Source organism: Pelobates fuscus, chromosome 12 (assembly GCF_036172605.1).
Source record: "Pelobates fuscus isolate aPelFus1 chromosome 12, aPelFus1.pri, whole genome shotgun sequence".
Classification (NCBI taxonomy): domain Eukaryota; kingdom Metazoa; phylum Chordata; class Amphibia; order Anura; family Pelobatidae; genus Pelobates; species Pelobates fuscus.
This window is the reverse complement of record NC_086328.1, coordinates 66,478,206-66,497,792: the sequence shown is the minus strand read 5'-3', so window position 1 is coordinate 66,497,792 and position 19,587 is coordinate 66,478,206.

The window sequence follows — 19,587 nt, the reverse complement described above, 5'->3', positions numbered from 1 at the left end:
TATCGTGCACAACAAAAATAAAGAATTAAAAAAAAAAAAAAAAATAGATTTAAAATTAGGTGCTCCTCTGAAAACAATATTTGGATGATTGGGTATGATGGGATTAAGTATTTCATCGTGTTTCAGTATATGCCAGTGTTTTCTTATTATTTTTTTGACATAATTATTTTTGTTATTAAAATTAAAAATAATTGGGAGTGCTATTGGTTCGATATTTTCTTTATTTTTGTACGTCAGAAGTTCTTTTCGTTCTTTTTGTTTAACTGTATTAATTGTAGTATTTAGATCTGACTCTAAATATTTTTTTTCCATAAATTTACTTTTTAAAAAATCTGCTTGCTCATTAAAATCAGTGAGTTCAGAACAGTTTCTACGAAGGCGTAAAAACTGACTTTTAGGGGCACTCTCGAGCCAAGGCTTATAATGGCAGCTTGATCTGTCTATAGCCGTATTTACACATACTTTTTTGAAGAACGTTTTTGTTTGAAGTTGTCCCTTGTTAATAAAAATATTGAGATCTAAAAAATTGATGGATTTATTGCTAAATTCATGTGTAAGAATAATACCCCTATCGTTATTGTTTAAATGATTAATAAAATCAATAAGATGGTGCTCTGGTCCATCCCAAATAAAAAAGAGGTCGTCTATGTATCTGAAGTAAGAGACTAGGTTTGCCCGCCATTGGTGGTTGCCCCAAATGGCTACAGATTCCCAGTCAGCCATAAACAAATTGGCATTTTTGGCATTGGCAAAGTTTGCCCCCAGTTATGCCAATTTGTTTATGGCTGACTGGGAATCTGTAGCCATTTGGGGCAACCACCAATGGCGGGCAAACCTAGTCTCTTACTTCAGATACATAGACGACCTCTTTTTTATTTGGGATGGACCAGAGCACCATCTTATTGATTTTATTAATCATTTAAACAATAACGATAGGGGTATTATTCTTACACATGAATTTAGCAATAAATCCATCAATTTTTTAGATCTCAATATTTTTATTAACAAGGGACAACTTCAAACAAAAACGTTCTTCAAAAAAGTATGTGTAAATACGGCTATAGACAGATCAAGCTGCCATTATAAGCCTTGGCTCGAGAGTGCCCCTAAAAGTCAGTTTTTACGCCTTCGTAGAAACTGTTCTGAACTCACTGATTTTAATGAGCAAGCAGATTTTTTAAAAAGTAAATTTATGGAAAAAAAATATTTAGAGTCAGATCTAAATACTACAATTAATACAGTTAAACAAAAAGAACGAAAAGAACTTCTGACGTACAAAAATAAAGAAAATATCGAACCAATAGCACTCCCAATTATTTTTAATTTTAATAACAAAAATAATTATGTCAAAAAAATAATAAGAAAACACTGGCATATACTGAAACACGATGAAATACTTAATCCCATCATACCCAATCATCCAAATATTGTTTTCAGAGGAGCACCTAATTTTAAATCTATTTTAACTACAAATTTTACTAAAAAAATCTCATCCCAGAAATCTATCCTTTTTTCCCCAGACGAAAGGTTTCTATAAATGTAAACAATGCATTGTGTGTAAAACTACAGATAATTTTATTCCATCCAAAGTCACAAATTTTATGTCGAATCGGACAAAAAAAGTGTATAGTATTTATGATTTTATTTGCTGCAACACAAAAAATGTGATTTACCTGCTTGAGTGCCCATGTGGCCTCCAATATGTGGGGATGACCACAAGGTGCCTGAAGATAAGACTGAGCGAACATTGCAGGAATATAAAAAATGGATACTTAAATCATACAGTATCCAAACATTTCATTATGCACAATAAAGACCCACGCCTACTAAAATGCATTGGTATAAAAAAATGTTCCACCTCCTGGCGTGGAGGTGATATAAAAAAGCTGCTTGGAAAAACAGAGATGGAATGGGTGTATAATCTTCAGACTCTTATACCCCATGGTCTTAATGCAGATTTTGATTTACACAACTTTTTATGATTTTGTATGTTTAACTATGCCTGTACCTTTAAATGTATATGTTCTTAATGTTTTCCATATAGACTTATAATTATAAGCTGTTTCCAAACTTCCATTTTACTGCAAAATAACTTGCTCTTATTTTAAAAACTATTTGTTTTTATCCAATTAATTATTTAAGTCCCTATTTCCTTTAATATCTCTTATCATTCATCCAGTTTTTAACTGCAGTGTTTAACTCCCTAAAAGCAATTATTATTGGCCAGTTTTTACTGACTCTGGGATTATAACTACATTTCCCATGAGTCAGTTCGGTTTAACTTCCGTTTTGCGGAAGTACCGATCTGTCACATGTCCTATTTTCAATTCTTAGATTCAACTATTTTAAACCCTCGTTTTTTTACTTTAACCCTTAAATTGACAAGTGAGCCACTGCTACTAATTATAAATATACTATTTGAGGTGTTTTTATGCGGCCACAGGTCGCAGCAAAATTAAACTACAACTCCCATAAGACATTGCGGCTAAAACTTCCGAAAATGCGGAAGTACCTTGTCACATGACTATCTTTAAAGGATTAAATCTATACTTTCCTGCCCTCGTTTTTCTTCAGAAATATCAGGAATAAGTTATACTATTATAAACTACATATGATTATTTTAAACACACGTTTTAAAGCTTTTTAATATGTTCTTATTTCTGATTGGTCAGACCAATTTTTGGCGCCAAATTTAAACCAGTTATGCTCCTATATAACACCTATTAGCCAGGTAATTTCTGTTAATCCATTTGAAAAAGTCTCTGACGAAACGCGTTATGGATATTTATATTTGTGTTTTTATAATATATTAAAGTATTTTTTGGACATTTGTTTGTGCCAAAATATCTTTTTTTATAGAAACTTAATTATTTTACCCTGGCTTTTTAATCTTTATTGGTTTTATTACACCTTGATAAAAACCCTGGAAGTTTCCTGCATTTTAAAGAAATCCTAGGTGGGGATCAATCCACCAAAGCTGTCTACACAGAGCAGTCGGTCTGCTCTTGGTTTGTGAGTATACCCTTTTATTATTTTATCCACTTTGCCAAACAGTGAGCACTATCGGATGTTTCTTTTTATCTTTTTGAGAATTGGACACCAAGAACACAGAGAGGAACCCATTTAAATCCCATAAGCGGGGATTATACCGCTGTATGCGCTTTATTCCAGAGCTAGGACAGTAGCTCTGGTAAATGTGAGTTCTCAACTATTATTATTATTTCTATCCACATCAGTATTGTGCAAACTACACTATTGGTTGTCCATCTCTTCCCTTTTGTCTTTCATATGAGAGGAACTACTACATTGGTAGAGGACACCACCAGCAAAGACCTCCTGTAAGGACACACCAGTTGGACTTTTCCTCCCTTTGGACTTTACACTGTGTCTGTTTTTATCGTAAGCGCAGCCTTTTTATTATTTTTTACTTATCTAGCTCTAAAGGGTTTGAGGGATCCCCTTTTAATAGGTTGCTGCTTTTTAGTTACCTAGCGCTGTCTCATTTTTATTTATTTTTGTTACCATATTCAAGGTGTGGTCTTACCAGCGATTTATAAAGAGACAAAATTATATTTTCATCCCGAGAATTTATGCCCCTATTTATACATGACAAAACCTTACTGGCCTTAGCAACTGCAGATTGACATTGCATATTGCTGCCTAATTTGTTGTCTATAACAATTCCCAAATCCTTCACGTGTGTGGTTATCCCTTATTCACTACCATTTAGGGTGTAAGTTGCTTGTGCATTCTTTATTCTGAAGTGCATAACTTTGCATTTCTCCTCATTAAATTTTATCTGACATTTTAGTGCCCAGTCCCCCAATCTATCCAAATCCTTCTGAAGCAAAGCAATATTTGCCTATTTCAAGATCATTTTTAAATATGTTAAATAGAAGCGGTCCCAAAACAGAACCCTGAGGGACACCACTTACCACTTTTGTCCAGCCTGAAAATTTACCATTAATGACAACTCGTTGTACTCTATCCTTAAGCCAATGTTCTACCCAAGAACAAGAATATTAATCTAGACTAATTTATTTTAGTTTGAAGACTAACCTATTGTGAGGAACCGTATCAAATGCCTTGCAACACCCTGATCTATACTCCTACTTACTTCTTCGTAGAATGCAATTAGGTTAGTTTGACATGACCTATGTTACATAGTTACATAGTTACATAGCTGAAAAGAGACTTGCGTCCATCAAGTTCAGCCTTCCTCACATATGTTGTTGCTGTTGATCCAAAAGAAGGCAAAACATCTAGTCTGAAGCGCATGTTTCATAAAACCATGTTGATTATTGCTAATAACAGAGTTCTTCCCAATGAATTCCTGAATATTATCCATTAATAGCACTTCAAATATTTCCCAGTCACAGAAGTTAAGCTCACAGGTCTATAAATTTCCAGGAAATTATTTCGAACCCTTTTTAAATATAGGAACGACATCTGCCTTCCTCCAATCCTCCGGTACAATATCTGAAACAAAAGAATCTTGAAAAATTAAATACAGAGGTTCACGTATTTCCCCACTTAGCTCCTTAAGTACTTGTGGGTGAATACCATCAGTCCCCAGAGCTTTATTTACATTAATTTTCTTTAAGAGGAGGGGGGTACTCCAGGATCCTCTAGTGCCAGGAAAAAGGGTTTGTTTTCCTGGCAGTGGAGAATCCCTTTAAATGTCCTTACATAGAAAGAGTTATTCTCTAAAGTGAGAATTGTCAGGTATTCAAAGTGCATTTCAATATTTAAGGACAGAGTAGCCAAAATGCAAGCATACTTCCTTGACTTCGAGAATATTTTCCAGTTTGGCTGTTTTGGCCTTAAATATTGAATTAACTTCAAATTCCTGACAATTCTCTCTTTAAGGATCTCTGAATCCAAATCTAACAGCGCTAAAATTACTTAATAACCAACTGACTGATTAATGTTTTTTTTTTGTTTTTTTTTGTTAAAGCATTCACTTTGGTTCTTTTCTTTATTCTAGTGCTCGCTTTTCTCTTTCGAGGATTATCCCAGTCTCCCAAGTCCTTATCCTCCCCACTTTAACCCCTTAAGGGCCGCGGACGTACTAGGTACGTTCGAGAAAAAAATTACCCTTAAGGACTGCGGATGTACCTAGTACGTCCGTGGCAAATATGAACCTGTACATGGTTGGTATCACTGTATTCAGGAGATGTTGCTGAACACATATTGGGGTATTCTTTGGCAGTAGCTGATAATCCATGCCCAAAGTACAAAAACATGACTACCCAAAAGTTTGACAAAAACTGGTGGTAGAATTAGTGAATGGAAAGTGTTAAAATACCACCATTTGATATACCCTAGGGTATCTACTTTTCAAAAACATATGGTTTTATGGGGGTAAATTACACTGTTCGGCTTCAAAACGTCCCAAATAGGACATGGGTGCATGATGACCAGGTGTGAAAATCCCAAGAAAACTGGAAAGTGCACCCTCCAAATAAGGTATTTTAACCTCCAGAAAACCTATACATGGGGGGTATCACTGTACTAAGAAGATGTTGCTGAACACACATTGGGATGTTATTTGTACTCAGTACATGTATTCTTAAATTGCTGTGCGTGTAAAAAAAAAAATCACCAATTATTTTTTTTTTACTTTGGCATAGATTGGTGGTAAAATGGTTGCATGAAAAGAGTCAAAATACCCCATGTTTTATACCTTAGGTTGTCTTCTTTTAAAAAAATATATACATGTGAAGGGTTAGTCAGGGATTCCTAATAGATATCAATGTTACAATGTAACTTTTGTTAGTTTTGAAAAGAAATGGTTTGGAAATAGCAAAGTGCTACTTGTACTTATTGCCCCATAACTTGCATAAATAATATAAGAACATGTTAACATTGGGTATTTCTAAACTCAGGACAAAATTTAGAAACTATTTAGCACTGGTGTTTTTTGGCGGTTTTAGATGCGTAACAGATTTTGGGGATCAAAGTTAGAAAAAGTGTTTTTTAATTTTGTTTCATTATACTGTATAATTAGTTTTAGAGTAAATTATATGATATGATGAAAATAATGTATCTTTAGAAAGACCATTTAATGTCGAGAAAAACGGTATATAATATGTATGGGTACAGTAAATGAGTAAGAGGCAAATTACAGCTAAACACAACCACTGCAGAAGTGTACAGCCCAGGTCATTAAAGGTAAGAAAACTGAAACAATAGAAACATAGAAACATAGAATGTGACGGCAGATAAGAACCATTCGGCCCATCTAGTCTGCCCAGTTTTCTAAATACTTTCATTAGTCCCTGGCATTATCTTATAGTTAGGATAGCCTTATGCCTATCCCACGCATGCTTAAACTCCTTTACTGTGTTAACCTCTACCACTTCAGCTGGAAGGCTATTCCATGCATCGACTACCCTCTCAGTAAAGTAATACTTCCTGATATTATTTTTAAACCTTTGTCCCTCTAATTTTAGACTATGTCCTCTTGTTGTGGTAGTTTTTCTTCTTTTAAATATAGTCTCCTCCTTTACTGTGTTGATTCCCTTTATGTATTTAAATGTTTCTATCATATCCCCCCTGTCTCGTCTTTCCACCAAGCTATACATGTTAAGATCCTTTAACCTTTCCTGGTAAGTTTTATCCTGCAATCCATGAACCAGTTTAGTAGCCCTTCTTTGAACTCTCTCTAAGGTATCAATATGCTTCTGAAGATATGGTCTCCAGTACTGTGTACAGTACTCCAAGTGAGGTCTCACCAGTGTTCTGTACAATGGCATGAGCACTTCCCTCTTTCTACTGCTAATACCACTCCCTATACAACCAAGCATTCTGCTAGCATTTCCTGCTGCTCTATTACATTGTCTGCCTACCTTTAAGTCCTCAGAAATAATCACCCCTAAATCCCTTTCCTCAGATGTTGAGGTTAGGACTCTATCAAATATTCTGTACTCTGCCCTTGTGTTTTTACGTCCAAGATGCATTATCTTGCACTTATCCACATTAAATGTCAGTTGCCACAACTCTGACCATTTTTCTAGTTTACCTAAATCATTTGCCATTTGGCTTATCCCTCCTGGAACATCAACCCTGTTACATTTCTTAGTATCATCCGCAAAAAGACACACCTTACCATCAAGACCTTCTGCAATATCACTAATAAAAATATTAAAGAGAATGGGTCCAAGTACAGATCCCTGAGGTACCCCACTGGTGACAAGCCCAAGCTTCGAATATACTCCATTGACTACAACCCTCTGTTGCCTGTCACTCAGCCACTGCCTTACCCATTCAACAATATGAGAATCCAAACTCAAAGATTGCAGTTTATTGATAAGCCTTCTATGTGCAACAGTGTCAAAAGCCTTACTGAAATCTAGGTAAGCAATGTCTACTGCACCACCCTGATCTATAATTTTAGTTACCCAATCAAAAAAATCAATAAGATTGGTTTGGCATGATCTCCCTGAAGTAAAAAAAAAAAAAAAACGGTCTGGTCACTAAGGGTTAAATCAAAATTTGGACAAAACAAAAACTGACTGAACTAACTTCTGTAGACCTAAAAAAATATTTCTCCTCTACCACTTCCAGTACTATAGTGTTTTAAAATAATTAACAGTGGGAATTTTCATTCTTCCACAATGTTAATAATGCTTAGTTAATGTTGTGATAGAGACCCTTAGTATTAAACCAAGCTTGCACTGTGATGATGAGCCTCAAGATGTTGAAATAGTGCTGTTGACAGCATTGTCTCACTCAGGTTCTAAGCAACAGATTAAAAAGCTGTTTCATCCCGGACAGTCGATAGGTTCGGTCCACGGGCCCCACCATCCTGACGCCTTTGCCCTAGTTCTGAGGAGGTAACTTCTACACTTAATTTCCTGCAGCAGGCCACTCCGCTTCCCGAGCACGTTGGAGGGGGGGGGGGGGGCATAACTGACCCCTCCCATCTTCAAACCCCTCAATCTTCCCCCCCCTTCTTTCTCCTTTTTTCTTTTTCCTTTCTCTCTACATCTTTTTTCTCTCTTCCTCTTCTACGCTCCCACCCCAACACAATGGCAGGGGTGGGGTGGAGATCAACTTTGTGACGGAGTTCCCTGTACACCGGCTGGGTACCTCTGCCAAGAAGGTCCCAAATAGGACATGGGTGCATGATGACCAGGTGTGAAAATCCCAAGAAAACTGGAAAGTGCACCCTCCAAATAAGGGACTGCTTCCTAGCTGGAACAGGGAAACCGATAGGGGAACTAGCTCTCAATCCTTACAAGAACTTTCCCCGCTTCATCTTCCACCAGCTGCGACAAGCTGGCCCAGGGATTAACCCTCCCCCCCTCCAGTAACTGGACAACACCTAGTACAACTCTCACAATCCTGGTACACACAGCTTTTATGCACAGATCCCCACAGGGGGTCTCCACTCTTTCAATACAATTCCTTTGTCCCAGGCAGGAGAGGGGAATGGGTTACAGATAACCATCTCCCGCTCTGGTTAGATACCAACAGGACACATACATTAAAACATATTACACACAGGGGGTGGGGGACTTAGGGGCTCAGCTTAGGCCAGTCAATTCAAACTTCATGCCTAAACCAAGCAACAACCAATCTGGTGAAAGGCGCTCAGGGAGGAAAGGGGTTTTGCCGCCCGCTTCTTCTCCGATTGGTCACCTGCACCCTGCAGCGAGCAACCAGTGCTCCCTCGTGCCAACCTATCAGGAGAATGTCGCGAACCCAGTTTGGCCAAAGGGACCTCTGTGGCTGTGAAGCCAACTCACAGCTCCAGGGATTCTGCTGGGGCTCACGCCTCTCTCTGGTGGCTACCTCCACTTAGGTAGCCCAGGGGAGAACGCTCGCTGGACAGCTACGAGCCCCCGGGTAAGGGAAACAGTGATTATGGCTCCTTTAGGAGCAGGTGGGTGATCCGAACCACCAGTACCCACCAACCTTAGGGACCCGTCTACGGAGGCCCGGTGCAAAGACCCAGTAAGCGGAGCCTCTTTTCGGGATACGAATGCCCCCCCTAGTGTTCGCCTATACGAAATGGCAGCCACCAAGGGGAGCACTCATTAATCACTTCCCTTGCAGTTTCACACTTATGTTGCAGGTGTGAACGTTCTGATTGATTGGTGTGAACATTCTAATGGGGTACCGGGGTGGTCCGTGTTCGGGAGACAAACGAGTTCCACTCGCATAAGTCCTCCAGAACGGTCAACAGGGGCTTGCTCATCTTGGTTGGTGACCTTATCGTTGCCCTCAACCCCTCCCTAGACACCTTATCGGGCACCTCCCCGACACCTCACCACTTACTTAACTCTATTAACACCTGCCTAAGGGAACATCGACTGGTAGATTGCTGGAGAGCTAAATACCCAGAAGACCGAAATAACATATTTAACATAATACTCAATCAGACATACTCCAGGTTAGACTACTTTTTCCTACCCCACTACTTTCTCACTGACCTGAGGAAAATTTGCATTGGGACAGCAACTTGGTCGGACCATGCCCCATTACTAATGACACTTTCCTCTCCCTCCACAGACCAACCCGCGGACAGTGGCATCTTAATGAGTCCCTCTTGTCGGACCCATTGGCGACACCAGACTTCCACCAACACCTCTCCCACTACTTTCAGGAAAATGATATGCCAGATACCGCCCCTCTAATCCTATGGAAGCCCACAACCCTGTTATCAGAGGCCACTTCATTGCTAAAGGGGCAGCCCTGAAAAGGAGAGGACTGCACAATTGACTTCTTTATTATGGTAGATCTGCACCAGAGAGGAGAGACACAAACAAGCACAACTCTAGACAGCATGGACCAAACTGACATCCATGAGATGGGAGTTATCCACCCTCTTAAATGCCTCTTATCAGAGGAAATACCTCCAAACCAAGACATACTTTCACAGAAATGCAAATAAATGCGGAGAGCGAGAGCGATCACCTATATCCCCAAGATAAGGCGGGCAGACAACAGTCTGACATACCTACCACCCAACATAGCTAAGTCACTGTGATCCTACTATGCACAGCTCTACTCTCTCCCAAACCAACTACCAGCACATGGAAGTGGCTCGCACAACGTTAGCCTGACGACATATCTAGAGTGCCACATCCACAAACGCCTCACTAGGGAGGCAACACAGGAACTCGAAGAGCCCTTCACCCTAGAGGAACTAGTGTGGGCCCTTAAGACAACAAAACTAGGTAAAAGCCCAGACCCAGATGGACTCCCCACACACTACTACAAGCAAATTGCGGATCTGCTCCTATAATTCCATTAGGGATAACCATGGGTTTCCCTCAGAAGCACTAGCTGCCAACATAACACTGATTCCCAAAGAGGGCAAGGACACTGTGCAGTGTACAAACTACAGGCCCATCTCCCTACTAAATTGCGATCTCAAATTGTTTACCAAAATCTTGTCTAGACGCCTACAACGGCCCCTCCCTGATTTGGTCCACCAGGACCAGGCGGGGTTTCTCCCTAAAAGAGAAGCATGGGATAACACAATCTGGGCGCTATCCTTAATCCACTATGTGCAGCAGAGGTAGAAGGGTCTTCTCCTGCTCTCCACAGACTTGGAGAAGGCCTTTGACAGAGTCAGTTGAGACTACCTGTTGGCGGTCCTGAAGTCCCTGGGGATGGGACCATTCATGCAAGGCTGGATAAAGGCCCTATACACGACCCCTATAGCCCAGATTCACAGAACCTTTCCTGATCCTAAACACGACAGGGATGCATCTTCTCGTCCATGCTCTTTGTCCTTGCCCTCAAACCCTTCTTAAACACAGTACGACATAATCCCCAGATACATGTGCTACAAGTGGGAAACAATAAACACTCAGTGATGGCATATACAGATGACGTACTATTCTTTGTGACAAAGCCTGAGGTATCTCTTCCTACAATCATGACAGAATTTTAAACATATGGCAACATATCTAATCTCAAAATAAACTATACAAAATTGTCTATCCTGAACATCTCCATACTGAGAACATCAGAGAAAGAGCTACAAAACAAACACCCCTTCAAATGGGCAGAGTCCTCTCTGAAGTACCTAGGGGTCTGGCTAACAAAGGATCTCACATGGCTCTTCCAGGCGAACTTACACCCAATACTGACCAGGGTACATAAAGACCTAGAGGACTGGTCCAGGCCAGGCATATCCTGCATCGGTAGGATAGGGACCATAAAGATGACCCTTTTACCCCGAATACTATACCTATTGCAGACATTACCCATCACCATTCCCAACGCCTTCTTCACTTCCCTTCACTTACTGGTCCTAAAGTTTATCTGGCGCAAAACCAAAGATTGGATAAGCCACAACACTCTCACACGCCCGAAGGCAGATGGTGTACTGGCCTTGCCTGATTTTAAACAATATTATCTGGCGACCCATGTCCATAGAGTAACGGAATGGATCAAACAAGAAGTATCTAAACTCTTGGAGTCTGTAGAGACAGAACTAGTGGGACAACCGGCAGAAGTGCTCCCATGGCTAGACCCACTCCCCTGCTCAAGAATAACAGCCCCACATCCAGTCATCAAAGCCACAATACATGTATGGCACCTTTTTGCAACCAAACTGGAGCTCACATCTTTTCCCTCCCCACTATACCCAATAGTACACAACACAATGTTCCCCCAGGACTAGAGGCACCAGTGTTTCAGAAATTACTAGGAAACAGTCTCCCCCAACTCAGGCATGCAACACAGGAAGGTACCATCAAACCAATGAATTACCTACCAAACCCAACCCAACTTAACTTTATGCATCACTTTCGCTATAGACAGCACAATTTGTCGCTTCCATACCACAAACACACTTAGTTTCGAAGGAACTCACAGACTTTTAGGCACTATGTATGGAACTTGAACCCACGGAGAGAGGTCTCTTTTTCATTTATCAATTTCTCATGCAAAGCAGGAGACTGCCCGCCCTGAGCTTCATGGGGAAATGGGAGGCCACCCTAGAGATAACACTCACACCCACCCACACACTGGTCCAAAATCTGCACTCTGACACTCCACTGTGCACTATCCAGCGGGACACAAGAAACAGCATATAAGGTGTTAGACTTTTGGTATAAGATAACACAACTACTACACACAATTCACCCCTTGGTAACTAACCGCTGCTGGAGATGCAAATGTGATATGGACACACTGCTCCATATCTGGTGGGACTGCCCCTTAATAAGACCATACAATCTTGCAGAAATTCTCAGATGCCCCTCCTTCCTTGCAACCAGCACCACTACTCCTAGACCACACTAAACTCCACACGTTGATATATAAGAAATCACTCACAATCAGAATTCTTAGTGTAACTAAAGGCCTAATCCCTCTTTACTGGAGACAGGAGAAGCCTCCCCCAATGGTCACATGGCTTCAGCGCATGGAAGAGCTATACACTATTGAAGAGCTCACCATGCTAGCTGAAGGTAAAACACAGACATACATGGCAATCTGGACTTAGTGGATCCTGGCAGTAGATTTAGACAATTTCCGCTCCTTATGGCAATAATTGATAGGGAGGTGACATACCAAGGAGAAGGTCAGGAGGGTAACCTTCACGACCACATTGCTGTACTCTCAAACACAACCCAAGCTCTAACCAACGGAGGAACCCACAGGGGAGATAAGACACGCGACTCAGGGAAATCTCTTCTGGGCGGAGGTGCGACAAGGATAACGGGTGATACTAACAAGGGACCCCCCCTTTTTTTTATTTCCTTCGTTCCTCTCTTCTTCCTTCCCTCTCCCTCTCCATTTCCTCTTTCCTCTCCCTCTCCATTTCCTCTTTCCTCTCTTCTCAGCTTCTCCAATCCCACCCCTTCTCTATGCCCACCCCCTGCCAGGTCTGGGGCCATGTCCCAAGGGAAGCATCCATGCCCTGGGAAACTATAAAGAAGGATGAGAGACAAGCAGGTTTGCCCTCCCTGGGTCAATGTGGCACGGACACTAAACCCTCAATATTTAGGCACCCTTTCGGATCTCTACAAAGTGACATATGCACTTTTTGTTTGTTTCTAAGTTCTGTATACAACCACCTTTATCTGTTCGAAGGGATCTATGCATCCCAGCTCAGTTTTTACTTTCAAAATAGGTACCTGCGTGTACCGAACTAATATGTTGTTAACATGGACAGTGCCTGCAAGCACGGAATTATCAGATATGCACCAATACAGTTAACTGTGTTCCAAGTGTGAGTCCATGAAGGAAATCCAAAAGCGACTTACAAAAAACCTTTAATAAAGAATGATTTTTTTTTTTTAAAAAAAAAGCAGTTTCATAAAATAGTTGCCACCACCAGCACTACCAGAAGAGCTTGTAAAAATGATGATTGGAGCACTGAAAAAAGTGACAAAGCTTATTTGAATATTTCACATGACATTCCAGAAGAGTTACGCAACAAAATCTTCCAGATAGTCTAATGACATGTCGATGTTGTACTTCAGTTTATTTAAGAATTTTTATAATGTGATAATAGTACATTCCCCCAATGTCAGGTAATTTGATACTATACTCACTATGCAGATTTCTTCCTGAGGCTCTGCTTGATAATAAATCACGCTCATTAGGTGTAACACAGCATGACACTTCTTTCAGTAGCACTACCTCCAAGATTAAAATGATAAATTATACAGGGAGCCACACTTACAGAAACACTACCTCAAAAGAAAAGAGAAATTCGTAGCAGATGTAGCCTTGGGACCACAGTAACAAATTCAGATTGAAAGATCAAGCATATATCCAAGTCAACACCAATGGTAAATATCATTAGAACCTTCTTGTATGGAATTTAAGAAGTAGTAAGCTCAAATTGTGTAAGACGGGTATTATGCCTATAACAACGTTAAGCTTGTTGCAGAAATAAACATAAATAATTAAAAACTAAATCTGAATACATTAGTGGCATTTTACTTTTTCTTGAGAAGCTTGCCACAATGTTCCATTATTGTGAAATTCCATAGCTAAGCTCATTTAAAAATGTGTGTTTTTAAAAATTTATTTCTGTTTGTGGCACAAGTGGAATTGGTTTTTAATTGAGTTTTTCAACTTCTTTTGGATCAGCAGAAACAGATGTGTGAACTATGTCTGAGCTTGATGGACTTTCATTTTTGTTCACTGTATATTACTATATAAGGTATTTATATAAGGAGAGTTTGCAACATTTAATTAAGATAATGGTAGATTGTCAGGGAATTGTAGGCGAGCTGTCCAGTTAGGTCTGAAAATATTTGGACACTCATACAATTTTCAGAATTTATGTATATATAAATAAATCACAATATAAAATATATATATATATATATATATATATATATATATATATATATCCATATACAAAATTAAATAAATAAATTCATAAATATATATGTAGACTTCAAATATATAAATATGCATATATATTTAAATTCTATTTGTGTATTTATGTAATATTTTTACATAATAAAGTAATTTTATTGATTGCAATTTGAGGGACCTGCCTGACAACCCAGGCTGAAAGTCCAGAGAATTTAATTTGCTAGCACTGTATTTAACCCTGTAACTTTCTATGACACCCTAAAACCTGTACATGGAGGGTGCGGTTTTACTCGGGAGCCTTTGCTGAACACAAATATTAGTGATTTAAAACAGGAGAACATATCACAGCGATGATATTGTCAGTGAAAGAGAAATTTTTTGCATTTTTCACACTCAAAGGGCACATAATTGTTGTGATACGTTTTACTGTTTTGAAACAGTAATATTAATGTTTGTCAAAGTCCACAGAGTATAATAGTACCCCCCATGAAAGGGTTTTATATAGTTTTTGAAAGTTACAGGGTCAAATAAAAGGGTCAAATATTTTTACATTGAAAATTGCCAGGTTGGTTATGTTGCCTTTGAGAGCGTATGGTAGCCCAGGAATGAGAATTACCCCCATGATGGCATACCATTTGCAAAAAAAAAGACAACCCAAGGTATTGCAAATGGGGTATGTCCAGTCTTCTTTAGTAGCCACTTAGTCACAAACACTGGCCAAAATTAGCGTTCAATTTCGTTTTTTACTTTTTTCACACACAAATATGATCGCTAACTTTGGACAGTGTTTGTGACTAAGTGGCTACTAAAAAAGACTGGACATACCCCATATTGAATACCCTGGGTTGTCTACTTTAACCCCTTAAGGACACATGACATGTCTGACATGTCATGATTCCCTTTTATTCCAGAAGTTTGGTCCTTAAGGGGTTAAAAAAAGTATGTACATGTGGGGTGTGATTCAGAGATTTATGACAGATAACAGTGTTACAATGTTACCATTGATACATTTTCAAAATATATATTTTAACGGCAATTTCATATTTGTACGTATAGCCTTATAACTTGCAAAAAAAAGCAAAAAAATACATAAACACTGGGTGTTTTTAAACTCAGGACAAAATTTTGAATCTATTTAGCAGTTTTTTCATTAACTTTCGAAGGTAAGTAAAAGATTGTTTCAAGCAAAAGTCAAAAAACATGTTTTTACCATATTTTATTACTTTTTTTTTAAAGTAAATTATATGACATGATACAAATAAGGGTATGTAAAGAAAGCCCTTTTTGTCCTGAAAAAAACAATATATAACTTGTGGAACAGTAAATGAGAGAGAGGAAAATTACATCTAAACACCACAAAAGTGTTAAAAGAGCCCCGGTCCTTAACGTACAACATGGCCAAAACAGGCTGGTCCTAAAGGGGTTAAACCTTGTCTCACACTAGACTCAATGACCCAGGCTATCTCCGTAAAACACATTGCGGGCTGTCTACCCCAGTAGTATAGATTGTTTTACTGCTCCTGCTTTTTTCCCCTCTATTGGTAATTTGCCCCTTGATCTGTAAAAAAAAAAAAAAAAAAAAAACATTTAGTGGCTTTCCTCTAATTATCAAACTCTTTATTGGTCAAAAAGATAAAGCCTTTTTGTCTTTCATGGCAATCCTAGCTGTTTATTTGCCCCCACCAATAAAAACACAAACATTCCACATTCATGGAAAACCGAATGAGCCAAGAGCATGGCTAGGTTCCAGAACCATCTGGGGCTTAAGTCCAACAGTAAACTTAATGACCTCTATACTAACAGTGGGGACAGAAGGGGAATTACATGATATACTCCAAACTTTCCATATTACGTTCCATCCTCTCTATTAGCATGCTGCAGCTGATAGCCATGTTTTCAATGAAAGCACAGGTGCACATCCATGTATTCAATGTGATCTGCCACATTATTTAACAGAGAGAAGTGTGTGCCACAAAGGTCCGTTCCTCAGCGAACCCTCCTAACATTCTCCTGGGTGGCACCATCTCCTCTCCCTTTGTAGTCATGTTGTGCACTATGCTGGTGTTCTTTCTTTTTCAATCGGGCAGTTGCTTTGAGATGCTGCTGTCTGATATGAAATGATTTAAAAAACAAACAAAACAACAACAAAAAAAAAAAAAAACAAGCAACAACAATATATTCCTGGATCCTCCAGTAATTGTAGAGATCTGTGGTTAAAGAGACCCACATTCAAGACTTTAGTCTCTAAGGACCCCTAGCAAAGCCAATGAGTACATCAATAGGCAAGAGACAGAGAGATGCCTAAGAGGACAGTACGAGTGTGTTAGTCCTCTCCTACTTATTTCACCATCCATCTTGTTCTTAACAAGATGCTGACACTTCCAAAACTTGTAGTCAGGCAACCAATTCTTATAATACAGACAAACATAAATCAATCAATAATTTCACTTCCAATAATTTCTCATTTATTTTTTAATTGTCAGTTTAGTCATTTATTTCATGGAGGGTGTGGTCTTCAAATAGTGATTATTTAGTGTATCTACACTTGTTTTTTTTTTATTCGCTGCAATTTGTTTTCAGCCTTGCTAATTCTAACTCTATGAAATTTCCAAGCCAATTCAAAAGCTGCCAACATCAACAATAAACCGTAACTCTCACATTTGTTTAAGCTATATATCAGATAAGGCAACAACCTTGTTACTAGTGAATCACATCCATTAGAATGTGATGTCCTAACCTTGGAACTGTGACATCAGTACACGGTGTGGTGTAGGCCGTTGCTGCATGTTGGAGGTGATTTATTTGAGGTTTCACGATTTCTAATTTGGGTTTTTGTTGTCATCAGTGACAAAATAACTTTTTATACACTGATCATTTATAAAATATACACACCTTCCTGGCTGTATGAATGGGGAACCAACAGCTACATGATTGTGACAATACAATAGTTATCGATTTTGAAATGGGACTTGAATTTGCTGCTAAATATAAACTGATTGTGTTATCCTCTGCTATTTCATCTCCATTCATTCTGAATAAGAAAATGTGTTTAAAGAGCAGTTCCCTTTAATATTGTTGGTAAACAAGAGACTCCTTGATTGTGGTTTATTTCAACCCAAAACAATTAAATAAACAAAAACACAACCGTTAGAATTACCAATAAATGTGCAAAAATATGCCAGATATTCTGGCAAAAAAACAGCACAGGTAGGATACTTAATAGTTTTACTTGTCCCTATATTTAACAAATGAGTAAAAAAAAAAATATATATATATTTTTTTTTTAAATCAACTGCAGAAATGAACACCTATAAAAACTGCAACTGGGTGTCTCTTTAGCTCCCTATCAGTCATTGCTATAAGTTCTGTCCTGGCAGTCAGCATAGAGAAAACATACAAAGAAGGTGAAAGTTGAAATAATTTTCTATTTCTCCTACTTTGCCTGATATGAAAAGGATTGCGATGTAATTTGCTAAATTTGTGCTATAAATATTTTTTCATTATTTTTATTATTTTCAAAAAAAAAATCTGCCAAATAGACAACTATTGTTGATTATACACAGGGCTCATATCCATATAGTGTTGATTTACACTATTACAACTGACACAGTGTCAGATTCGATTGGGGATATTTTTTTGATTTAACGTGTGGTGTTCAGGTATATCGCCTAGGTGTTACATGGCTGTGATCACATAGGTAAAATGGAATAAGTTATTTGCAATATATTATACGTTGCCACAATTATATATTCCATTGATTTAAAGAAATACTTTGCTGAAAATAGGCAATTAAATCATTTTAGCTTGATAACAAATATTTGAGTGCGGTATCATATGTTTTAATATATGTATTAAAGGTAATAGTTGTGGTCTACCTTGATACCAGCACCATTAAGGATAGAAGAGTGCTTGTACACATTGATTCTTTTTGTAAATCAAGTCATACACCTGATAAAAAAAAGTGCACATAATTAGAAAGGTATTCTAACACAATATACACATCAATCAATTATCTTTCAATTCTATAGAATAGCTGTAAAATGCTGCATTGGGCACCATTATATAAAGGCTCCTGGTAAGTGACACAATGGTCCCGTACAGGAGAGATATGTAGATCTTCATTTTGTGTCCCAATAAGCAGAATCAAGTGTGCAACACTACATCTCAGAATTAAAATGATTTCCAAACTGTCCGGCGAAAATAATCAAAAGAAGCTTAAGCATGGAATAATCCAAATACACAAACATTGTACAATACATAAAGTAACCCTACAGTGTGTTTAAAATGCAAACACCATCACCATTATCTGCTGATGAATATGTAGTCAGTTAAATCGTCCATAGATTAGGAGCAATCTAGTAGGAAATGTAAGAAAGTATAAGGGTTTCAGATCAGTCTACTTATCTAGACTAATAATTGTAATGCATCTAGTAACAAAGACAATTTGCAATGCTTTTTTTGAAAAAGAGCTTAAAAAGTTGTCGATGCAGTCTAGACATATAATGTATGATATATGAGGATAGGAAGCAAATTACAAAAATATTGATGTGTGCATCCAAAGATAAAAAGGATCACCCGAAATGTAGAGTAGTCAGTGAGTACGTTTTCAAGGGATAGTCCACTCTGGCATAAAGTGATTCCATATTAATTCCAAAGACCATTTGACAAAAGGTCCTCAATTTTTGGAGGCGTGTGGCTTATGAATTAGGCTTTCCATTACTTGGCTTGTACGGAATTCATAATTTTTGTTCATCAAATCAGAGATTAACAAGAAATAAAGGACCTGTGTACTCGAGATTTTATTGTGATTGCTTAAAAATGAGTTCTGAAAAAAAAAATTATGAGAATGTAGATCTTCACCTGGATCATGCCAGAAAGACTGCATGAACAACAAAAAGTCAAAACTAACAATGTAATGGTGCCTTAGATTAACAAATGAAGTATACAATATTTATCCAGAACTAGCACATTGCAGAGTGATTGGTGACATTCTCAAACCTTTTGAAAATGCAAGTTGAGAAACACATTCAGAGAAATTTTGCAAAGTCAGTTAGATTTGTTGACAGACATCTCTTACCTTTGTCAACAGTTCCACCCTATTAATATTAGTTGCGGTTGCCGGCTTGCCGCGTGGCAAAGCTGTGCCCGACCGGCACAGTCTAGCCGACGGCACAAGCTTACCTGGTCACCAGCGAGCCGACAGCCGCTTCTCCGCATCCTCCGACCGACGCGCCCGGATCCAAAATGGCGCTGACCGGGCGGTCGTGCCTAAACTCAGCTCCGCCC